The sequence below is a fragment of the Caretta caretta genome, chromosome 23, assembly GCF_965140235.1.
Source record: "Caretta caretta isolate rCarCar2 chromosome 23, rCarCar1.hap1, whole genome shotgun sequence".
NCBI lineage: Eukaryota > Metazoa > Chordata > Testudines > Cheloniidae > Caretta > Caretta caretta.
In genome coordinates, this window is record NC_134228.1 from 8761601 (window position 1) to 8772722 (window position 11122).

At 57.7% G+C, this 11122-nt stretch overlaps 1 protein-coding gene across 1 annotated transcript in view; it reads right to left on the reverse strand.

Annotated features, from left to right (window-relative positions):
* LOC125629399 (zinc finger protein 2-like) overlaps nt 1-2811 on the reverse strand; it is a 44710-nt gene extending 41899 nt beyond the window's left edge. Inside the window, exon 1 of the mRNA XM_075122438.1 lies at nt 2715-2811. The gene's annotated coding sequence lies outside the window, so the exon portion shown is untranslated. The remainder of the gene's footprint in view (nt 1-2714) is intronic.
* Nucleotides 2812-11122: the final 8311 nt, after the last annotated feature.

Sequence of the window (11122 nt, forward strand, 5' to 3'; positions counted from 1 at the left end):
AACACATTCCAGTGCTTCACCACCCTCCTGGTGAAAAAGTTTTTCCTAATATCCAACCTAAACCTCCCCCACTGCAACTTGAGACCATTACTCCTCACTCTGTCATCTGCTACAACTGAGACCATTGTTTGTTGGACAAACTTCTGTTGGTGGGAGAGAAGCTTTTGAGCTTGCACAGAGCTCTTCTTCAGGTCTGGGCATGGAAACACATGGAAACAATAGGTAAGGTAGACTTTTGCAATGGGATTGTTGCAAAGCCCCATCTACTGGGTGGGAAGTGCCTTCACCTGGAAAAGGCTGAAGAGGTCAGAGATGAAACATTACCAGGATTTTCTTCTTATCTCTGCTCCCCTATTTTAAGAATTGTGTATTGTCTATAAACCCCACAATGGACCTTGGTGCCACCATTGACGTTCCCAGATCTGAAATGCAGCTAAGTGTGTATCGCTGAAGGCCCTGTATAGACATTAGACATCCCAGGGGGGCATGTGTCCTTCCAGTGGTGGGAAAGACCCCAGCACCCTACATAGGTTAGCCCTGACTGCATTTTGCCATTATTATTTATATAAAAGGACTCCACAGAGACCCCAGCCAAGGTCAGGGCCCCTTTGCTCTGCGTGCTGCACAGACACTAAGGCCTGGTCTGAATGGGGAAAATTGACCAGCAGAACCACACTGGTCTACCTAACCCACTAGAGCTATCCCGAGATAACTCCCCATGGGGGCGCTTTTATTCCAGTATATGAGGGGCATTGTCCAGTTTAGCTTATGTCACTTTGAAAATGGTGTAAACGAACCCTGACCAAGGCTCTCTGATTCTGGAATAAAAGTGTCCCCATGGAGAGTTATCCCGGGATAACTGCAGTGATTTAATGACGCCAGTGTAATTCTTCTGGTCCGTTTCCCTGAGAGACAGCCTCTCCCCGGAAGAGTTCCCAAACTAAGGGAGAGATATTCAGAAGCACCTGAAGGACTTAGGAGCACCAGGCAGTGAGCACAGTCACACACTTGTGCTCCTAAATCCCTTAGGGGCTTTGAAAATTCTCCCTTTAGACAAGGCAGAATGATTGTCCCCATTTCAAAGATGGAGAGCTGAGGCCCAGAGACAGGAAGTGACAGGCCCAAGGACTCTGTAGCAGAGCTGGAACTTGAATCTCAATCTCCCAGAAGTTCCGCCTTAACAACTAGCTCATCCTCCTCTTCTAAATTTACAGCCTCTCTGCAGGAGGGACTAGTTGTGCAGAAGAAAGGAGCTGCGCTGGGCTGTCTGGCTGGGGCAGTTCGTGATAGGGTAAGAACTTGGCCTGGCCCTGGCCTGGCTGGGAGTGAGCAGAGGTCTGCAGGCTGCAGGGCAGAGTGACTGACAGCGTCCCAACGGGGGAGAGGAGGAGGGACTGACGGAGGCTGCAGGAATTACCTGGGCAAAGACAGTTACTGCAGGGGACTGTTGTGCAGCACTGACCAATGGTGTCTCCCCAACACCCCCTCAGAGCTGGGCACTGGTATCTCCCCAGGCCCCTCCCCGCCCCCACCTCCTGCTCACAGCTGGTCAATGGGGTTCTCCCATTCCCAGGCCTCTAGTTCCCATGGTGCTGCTCCTCCCCCGAGGAGTCTCCTCCAGCCCCGCAGGCTTGGGCAGGCCTCCAGCATGAAGGTGATGAGGGGCGCAGACACCAGGAGGAGCAGGACCAGGGTGCAGAGAGTGGCCCAGATGACGAGGGACATGGCCGGCCCTGCAACATGGAAAGGGACATCATGAGAGCCATGTGCAAAGCAGTGTGTGGGCTGCCGTGCCCGCACTAGTCACAGAGCAGCTGCCCTGTAGCAGAGACCCCGTGTGAGCTCCCGGAGGCCTAGATCTAAGGGAGAATCATGCTGCAGGGGGCACGTTCCCCTGACGGGAGATCTAAGTCATGGAGGCTGTTGGGAGGCCCCTCCCTTTGCCCAGCACAGCCCTGAGGGGTTGGAGGAGCAGGGAATGGCCCAGGTTTGCTCAAGCTGCACCGGGATTCTGTGCAAAGGCCTCACAAGAGCCAGCGACGGACGCAGCAGCCCAGACCCTGTCGCCCCTCTCCAGCGTGGCTGGCAGTTCCTGTGAGGTGACCTTGCCTTGGAAGAGGGGCAGCACGAGGTCTTGGCACCAGCTGTGTCCTCAGGCAAGGGTGGACGTGGGATGTAAGCGTTGTCGGGGGCATGGCGGTGGGTGTAACAGGCCAGAGGAGACTAAGCTTTCCCAAGTAACCATCCTGCCACCTTTGGATAGAGTTGCCAACTTTCTAATCGCACAAAACCAAACACCTTTGCCCCTTCCCTGAGGCCCGCCCCTACTCATTCCATCCCCCCTCCCTCTGTCGCTTGCTCTCCCCCACCCTCACTCACTTTCACTGTGCTGGGGCACGGCGTTAAGGTGCAGGAGGGGTGAGGGCTCCGGCTGGGGGTGTGGGCTCTGGGGTGGGGCCGGGGATGAGGGGTTTGGGGTGCAGGAGTGCTCTGGACTGGGGCCAAGGGGTTTGGAGTGTGAGAACCGGCTCAGGGCTGGGGGTTGGAGTGCGGAAGGCAGTGCAGGGTGCAGGCTCGGGGAGGGGGCTTAGGGCAGTGGCCGGGAGTTGGGGTGCAGGCTCGGGGAGGGAGTTAGGGTGCAGGAGGGGGTTCCGAGCTGGGGCTGGGGGTTGGGGTGTGGGTAGGGGTTCAGGCTCCAGCTGGGCAGCGCTTACCTCAGGTGGCTCCCGGTTGGTGGTGCAGTGGGGCTAAGGCAGTTTCCGTATCTGTCCTGGCTCCGCACAGCTCTCGGAAGCAGCCAGCGTGTCCGCCTCCTAGGCACAGGGCTGGCCAGGTGCCAGCTCTGCAGCTCCCATTAATCGTAGTTCCTGCCCAATGGGAGCTGTGGAGACGGCACTCGGGGCGGGGGCAGCATGCGGAGCCTCTCTGATTGCACATGCACCTAGGGGCTGCAGGATGCTGGCAGCTGCCGGGAGCCGCACGGAGCCAGGAGAGGCAGGAAGCCTGCCTTAGCCCCGCTGCACCACTGACCAGACTTTTAACGGCCCAGCCAGCGGTGCTGACCGGAGCTGCCAGGGTCCCTTTTCGACTGGGTGTTCCAGTCTAAAACTGGACACCTGGCAACCCTACCTTTGGCATGTGCTGTTGCCGAAAGGATGCCCAGGCCCTGGCCCTGCCAGCACTCCTCCTGGAGACCCAGCTCCCACTCATCCTCTTCCCTCTGAGACCCTAACCCTAACCCGTCCCCACTCTGCCCGCCTGGGGGCCTTGGGGGAGAGGGTGAAGAGGCACAAGTGGTGGGCGGGGGAGCCTTGGGGGAAAAGACGTGAGAGGTAGGCAGGGGAGGCCTCGGGAGAAGAGAGGCAGATGGGGGGTAGGTTTGCCAACCCTCACGGTTTCACCGGGAGTCTCCGAGAATCGGGCTCTATCTCCCAGAGGCTATGGAAGCCAAACTGGGAGATTTTAGGCCACTAAAAGTCCAGCGGCACAGTGGGGCTAAGGCAGGCACCCTGAGGCCCCTGGAGGGGGGCAGGGGTCTCTGCGCGCAGCCCCCGCCCTGAGCACTGACTCCGCAGCTCCCATTGGCCAGGAACTGCAGCCAATGGGAGCTGCGGGGCCGGTGCCTGCAGGCAGGGGCAGCACGTGGAGTCCCCTACCACCTTCAGGGGCCACAGGGATGTGCCGGCCACTTCTGGGAGCAGCCCGGGGCCAGGACTGGCAGGGACCCTGCCTTAGTCCTGCTGCACTGCCGACCGGGAGCCACCCAAGGTAAGCGATGACCGGTCAGAGCCCGCACCCCAAACCCTCCACTGCACCCCAAGCCCCTGCCGCAGCCCTACGCCCCCTCCCGGAACCAGCAGCCCAAGCCCCCTCCCACACCCCAACCCTTTGCCCCAGCCCTGAGCCTCCGCCCACTCCCAAACTCCCTCCCAGACCCAGCACACCTCACCCCCTCCTGCACCCCAACCCCCTGCCCCAGCCCGGTGAAAGAGAGTGAGGATGGAGGAGAGTGAGCGACGGAGGGAGGTGGGATGGAGTGAGCGGGGCAGGGCCTTAGCAAAGGGGCGGTGTGGGGGTGGGGCCTTGGGGAAGAGGGGCAAAGGTGTTTGGGTTTGCGTGATTAGACAGTTTGGCAACCCTAGTGGGGGAGCTTTGGGGGAAGAGGCACGAGAGGCAGATGGGGGTGGGGGCAGAGTGGGGCCGGGGGTGGCGTGTGGGCGGGGCTTTCGGGAGAGGTAGCCAAGTGGGGGCAGGCCTCAGGCCGGGGCCACAGGCCAGATGCGCCCACCTCTCCAAATGATTGAGTCACGCCCAGCCCATGCTGTGGAGCTGTGCGGCCCCTCTGCCCTGGGGGAATTGCCCAGCCCATCTGGGGTGACTGCGCTGCAGGCCAGGGAGTTACCTGCCCCCTGGGTGAGTTTGACCCAGACTTTATGTCCTGAGGTCAGAGCTGGGGGCACAGAGCTGGGGTCTGATAATCAGGATGTGACAGAGCAAAACCTCTTATCTGTGCGGGTCGGGTCCTACGCTGCTGCTCACGCTGCCTGTGGGTCAAGGGCAAAGAGAATTGCACCATGCGGGAGAGACGCCTGCAGCCTCACTGGGGCCAGATCCCCAGTGGGTGTAAATCAGCATCACCCTATTAGAGTCACTGTGGCCAGTTCCCCAGTGGGTGTAAATCAGCATCACCCTACTGGAGTCAGTGGGTCAGATGATCCCCAGCAGGTGTAAACTGGCATCTCTCCATTGGACTCCATAGGGCTCTGCCAGTTTACACCCGCCGAGGAGCTGGTCCCTGGACTCTCTCTCTTGCTCTGAGTTTCTGTCACAGAGTCCCCGGGCGATGCTCTGGAACTGCTCCCTACGAAGCCAGGCAGGACTCTGGGGAAGTCTCCTTTCTGTGAGCAGACTGTCTTCAGGACACACAGCTCATACAACTGCCACCTTCCGTCTCTGTGTCCAGACCTCTGCACACTCCTGCCTTCTAAGGCTCTGCAACAATCATACACCCTTATCCCACCACCTAGATACTTAAGAACTGCATGGGGGAAACTGAGGCACCCCCACAATATTCAGAGGAAACATTAAGAACAGTCCTGCTTCATCACAGTTTCATACTGAGTTTTCCCACTGCAGACTTCAGTGTGGACATCACTGTCCATTTAAAAACTGTCATTTCATTGAGCTCTGAGCCAGGATTTCCTGGCCCCCCCAATCAGACGCACTTGTCTGTGGAGCACCCGCGGAGATCTGAATGTGCTGGAGACCCCTGCACCCTTCAGACAGCCTGAGGCTCGCCCGGGGTTGTGTCATGAAGCTGTGTGCATGGGCGACAATCCCCAGCCGCCCCTGTGCCTGGGGCAGCACCAGGCCCAGACCCTGCTCACGCCCAGTGCTGAGGGTTCAATGCTGAGGTCGTTGGCAGCACCAGCCCTGGGCAGAGTTTGGGAAGGGCCCAGCAGAGGCCACTAGTGGCTCCCACGGCTCTGTGTTGCTCTCCGGGTGGGTGCTAAGCGCTGTGGGGAACAGGGAGCAGCGACAGGGGCTCCTGGCTCTCACTGGGTCCCCCAGGTTCACCAGGCCCCTGTGTCGCGATATCTGGGACCTTCAGGTCCGACCTGCTACCTGCCCACAGCCCCCCCTGCCCCTCAGGCCCCCTCCCTGCCTGGCAGTGCCCACTGTGGGTCTGGGCTCTGGCCAGGGAGCTGACACTGACCCCCAGTGAGAGAGCCAGGCTGGGCAGGCAGGGCCCGGGCTGCCCCCAGAGGAGCCGTCTCTGCCCCCAACCTGCACAGAACGAGTCAATTGCCTCCAGGAGAAGAGCAGCAGCCGCCTGCCCTCCAGGTCTCTGGCACAGCTGATCGTCCCGCACAGCAGCATCCTCTGCCACCCCCAGCTTCGCCCAGCTACCCCGCAGGCCCAGGCCCCCATACTCCCATCCTGTTAGCCAGCACGTCTGCCCCTAGGGGCAGCAGCCTGCCTGGTTCATGGGCACCTGGTTAAATACCAGCCTGACGCTTCCTGCCTCCTCCTCTCCTGCCCTGCCCCTTATCCGCCCCAGCCACAGTGGCTCAGGCCCCGCTGCACAGCAGCCCCGAACCGGCTCCATGCCCACGTACAGCTCAGAGTGCTCCGGACTGCAGCTTTTCTGCCATCCCAGCTGAGCCTGTCCCAGTGCATGCTGGGAGAATGGGGGCAGCTCCGATCCCAGATGGGGGGCACATGCACACAGAGTGGCACCAGCAGCACCTGCTGGGCAGAGAGCCTGGGCCTCCTGTCAGCCCTGAGAGCTGGCAGGGGGAACGGCGAGGCAGAGAGCCCTGTGCCAGCCTAGGCTGATGGCAGGGACAATGCACCAAGCCTGAGTCATGCCCAAGCTGGCACAAGGACTGCAGGGAAAGGGGCTGCCCCTCTGTCAGATGGGGCTTCTGGCCCCAGAGCCTGCTAGAACCACCCCTCCAGGGCCATCCAGCCAGAGACGAGCTCCTGGGGGTGCTGCATGGCCTGGGGGTGACTCCTGCTGGGGCCAGTGGGTTTGCTGCCGTAACCCAGTGGGGAGAGAGTGTCCAGGTCCCCACTGTGCCGAGCCACAGGGCACAGGAGCTGTTACAGCCCCACATGTAGAGCACGGGCTCAGCTCACGCCAGCGCCCTGGTCAAGCCTTGGGGCAGGGTCCGTGGGGCTCACCAATAGCTGGTAACCCTGTCTCTGACGTGAGCCAGGGACACGTTCAGAGACAGCTGGGGAGCCAGCAGGGGCCCTGGTGGGAGATGCGGGAGTGAGAGCCTGGCCAGGGAGCTACAGAGAAACCAGAGTCAGACTAGTATCTCGGCTGCAGCTGGTGTAGACATACCCGGCCTAGCTAGTTCCCATAGCACAGAGTGCACATCCAGACAGGTTAGCCTGGGGAGCACTTACCAGGGAGCGGGAACCCGAGCTATCTGGCTCAGTTATGTCTACATGAGCTGCAATCACTGCACACAACTGCAAAATAGACAGATCCAAAGCAGGCTGTCAGGAAGGGGGCAGATCCTCGGGCGGAGGGGTAAAGACCACATGGGGGGCGATGGGGAGACCCTGAATGTGGGGAGAGGGGAGAGTCTCAGCCTCCACATCACAACACCAGTGAGTGTCTGGCTAGTTTTGAAGCCAACCGCAGGATTTCAGGGCCTCCCTCCTGCCCTGTGAGTGCCGCGGGGCTGGCGACAAGGCGTATGCTGATAGGGGTGTGCCCTGGTGGGGACCAGCAGGTAGATCCCCTGGTGGCAGGTGGGGGATTCCCACACCGCATGCAGTCCAGGGGATTTCCCAGCAGGGCAGAGCTTCTAAGCCAGACACCAATTCCCAGACTGGGGGGAGGTTCCCCCTCTGGAGTAAGGTGCAGGGTCACTGTGGGGGATATCGGGGTCCCCTTTGCCTGGCCTGGCAGGGTCACCGATGATCATTAGCCCATCTAAGTCTAGCAGTGTTTGGGGTTCCCTTGCAGCCCCAGCTCCTGGAACCCTGGGATCTGGGCTGTCTCTGCTTTTGGTTAAACAAAGTCAGGTCCCAGCGCTGGGAGTTGGGAAGAGAAGCTGGAAACGGGGGCCCCAGGAGGCTCCGTTGCCGGGAGGCAGAGGGATCCCATCCTGCTTCTCAGTGGCAACAGGCCCTGGGGCCCCCACGCTCGGCGTCCTGCTGAGATGGGTTGGCTTTTCTATGGCCTGCCGGGGCACTCACCCTCCAGCCAGCAGGACCATGGTTAGGGACCATGTGGGGTGAAGTGGCCCATTAACACCCTGCAGTCATAGGGAAAAAAGGAAGGTTAGTGGGTTACAGATTGTTGTAAAAAGCCATAAATCCAGTGTCTTTATTAAGACCACGATTTTTAGTGTCCATGAATTGAAGCTCTCTGGCATTTTTTTTTAAAGTGTTGTGCAGGTTTCCTTGGAGGATGAGGACTGAGAGGTCAGCTATAGCGTGATCGCTTGGTGAAAAGTGCATATGAGACCATAGTGCTTGTCTGGTTTCACCAACCTAGTTGTTATTGGGGCATTTAGTGCACTGGGTGAGGTTACATCTCATGTTGTGCTCGGCATGTGTAGGACCCATGGCTCTTTAAAGGTGTGTTGTGTGGGGAGTGTTGATCATGGTAGCAGTGGAGATATGGCTGCAGGTTTTGCATCTGTTGTTTTGGCAAGGTCCGGTGCTGCTTTGAGTTGCTAGGTCCTGGTCTGTGGGGAGCTTGCTTCTGATGATGAGGTTGGAGGATTGTTCGAACGCCAGAAAACATTGCTTTCAGGATGGGGTCCCTGTTGAGTATGGGGTGTCATTGTTTGATTTTACCCCATATGGGAGCCCACATGGGGTGACAGCTGACAACTAGGGGTATGTGGTCGGAGGAGGCTTTATTTCCATATTGAACCAGGTTCTCTTAGGATATTTGGTGGGTCGTTCCATGGGGTGAGTTGGGTGTCGTCAAACGTCACCGGTGTGGTGCTCTGCTCTGTTCAATGTTGATAACAGTCAGCCGTGTGCGTGTGTTCCCTCTGTGTGCTGCTCTGTGCAGATCGCTGACACAGCAGGCCCCGAGAGAACCCCCAATGACCACAGACTCTGATAAGGTAGGAAGGCACCTGGCCAGGTTTATTGCCAAACGAAACACAGTGTCTAGCTCCCCGGATCAGATGTCTATGGTTCTGCTAGTACATATTTGATCCCTGACAATGGACGCAACTCAATCAGTGGTGGGACCCTCCACTGGCCCCTAGGCTGGACAAAGAAACCTCCTCAGGGGTGCATTCTTATACACAGGTACAAACAAGTGACACATCACTCCTGACGTATTGAGGTACAACCCCTCTGAGTGTTGGGGTGCTGCCTCTCTCCTGGTACATGTTGGTTCGAAAAAACAAGCCTATCCATCATATTATCCTTTTGACCCTGTCTTTTCATAGAATCATAGAATATCAGGGTTGGAAGGGACCTCAGGAGGTCATCTAGTCCAACCCTCTTCTCAAAGCAGGACCGATCCCTGACTAAATCATCCCAGCCAGGGCTTTGTCAAGCCTGACCTTAAAAACTTCTAGGGAAGGAGATTCCACCACCTCCCTAGGTAACACATTCCAGTGTTTCACCACCCTCCTAGTGAAAAAGTTTTTCCTAATATCCAACCTAAACCTCCCCCACTGCAACTTGAGACCATTACTCCTTGTTCTGTCATCTGCTACCACTGAGAACAGTCTAGAGCCATCCTCTTTGGAACCCCCTTTCAGGTAGTTGAAAGCAGCTATCAAATCCCCCCTCATTCTTCTCTTCTGAAGACTAAACATCCCCAGTTCCCTCAGGTCCCAGTTTTAGGATGGGTCAGCCTGTTCCTCATTATCTCTGTGGAATGTGTTCGTACCAGACTGTTCTGGTGCCATCCTGGCCCATGTTTAACCTATTAGTGCTTGATCCCCTTTAGATATGTGTATATGTCCAATTAGCAGCCTTCTCCTTGCCAGCTTTTGTGAGCAGAGCCTGCCTCCTGCTCACAGCTTAGCTTTGCTTTATGTTAGCAAAGTCTTGACCATTACTTTAGTTCAGGCCTTAGGCCTCATACCAGGCCTCTGATACCAAAGGTTTACGTTTCAGGGCCTCATCTTACTACATTGGGTACCATGGACACTGGATCCCTGAGGCTGGCGAAGGGAGTGGGGGTATCTGGGTGCCACCACCATGGCAAACCTGAGGCTGGCGAGGGTGGTGGTGGGTGGAGTCAGCCCATTGCTGCTGCCACTTGATCCCTGAGGGAGGGGTGCAGGCCTGGTGTCAGCACCACTGGATCACTCAGGCCAGCGGGGGGAAGGGGGGAGCAGTCAGATGAAGCCACCAATGGATCCATGGTGCTGGCTGGTGGGTGGCCAGGTGCTGCCCCTGCCTCCACTGGATCCCTGAGGCCAGCAAGGGGGCAGGGGAGAGCTTGCTACTGCCCCCACAGGATGTCTGAATTTGTTCAGAGGGGGCAGAGGTGGGTTGTGGCTGGGTGTTGCTGCCACTACGTGTGTGTTTGTGTGTGTGTGTGTGTGAATCCCTGCCACTACATCTGTGTGTGTGTGTGTGTGTGAGAGAATGAATCCCTGAGAGGAAGGGTGCTCAGATCCTGCTGCCATTAGATCCCTGAGGCTGGCAGGGGTGGGGGCAGCTGGGGGTCACCATGATGGGATCCCTTAATATGTCAGGGAGGGTAGGAGTCATCTGGTTGCCTTCACCACTTGGATCCCTGAGGCCATGTGGGTGAGCCATGTTCAGGTGACTCCCACTCCCAAAGGGCCAGTCACTCACCATAGGTCAATTGCACCTTAGATCTCACACCAAAGACAACACTTGTAGCCAATCCTGTAATAAACTATGTAGAGATTGATTAATAGGAAAAGGAAACAAGTGGGTGATTTACAAGGTTAAAGCAGGTAAACACATACCCACACAAACGAGTTCCACGCTTAAATTTCAAAAAGTAATAGAAGCTTCTATGACAAGCAAGGTCTGTGTGGCCTTCAGGGCTAACCCAGGCCAAGCACTGGGGGCCTCTTGCTTATGCCTAGAAAACCTTGCCCCCCACAGCGCAAGCAGCATAAAGATACAGTTCCTCCTTGTTAGGGGGTTTTATTCCCTTCCCCCTTCAGCTTGGAGCTGCAAACTCAGCAAACTCAAATTCACTTTCAAGACTCATCTTCATGGGGATGGGAAGAGTAACAACAAAGTACTTTGTCCTCTTTAGTGTTCCACTCTAGTCCAGTAGTTTTCAAACTGCTGGTCGTGACCCAGTATTGGGTCGCGGAATGTAAGGCACTGGGTCACGGTGGCTCTGGTCAGCACTGCCGACTGGGCCGTTAAAAGTCCCATCAGTGGTGCTGCCTGGCTAAGGCAGGCTAGTCCCTACCTGTTCTGACACTATGCTGCACCGTGGAAGTGGCCAACAGCAGGTCCAGCTCCTAGGCGGGGGAGCCACAGGGCTCTGCGCGCTGCCTCCACCCCGAGCACTGGCTCCACACTCCCATTGGCTGGTTCCCGGCCAATGGGAGCTGGAGGGGTCAGTGCCTGTGGGCAAGAGCCATGTGGAGCTGCTTGCGTACCTCTGCCTAGGAGATGGACCTGCTGC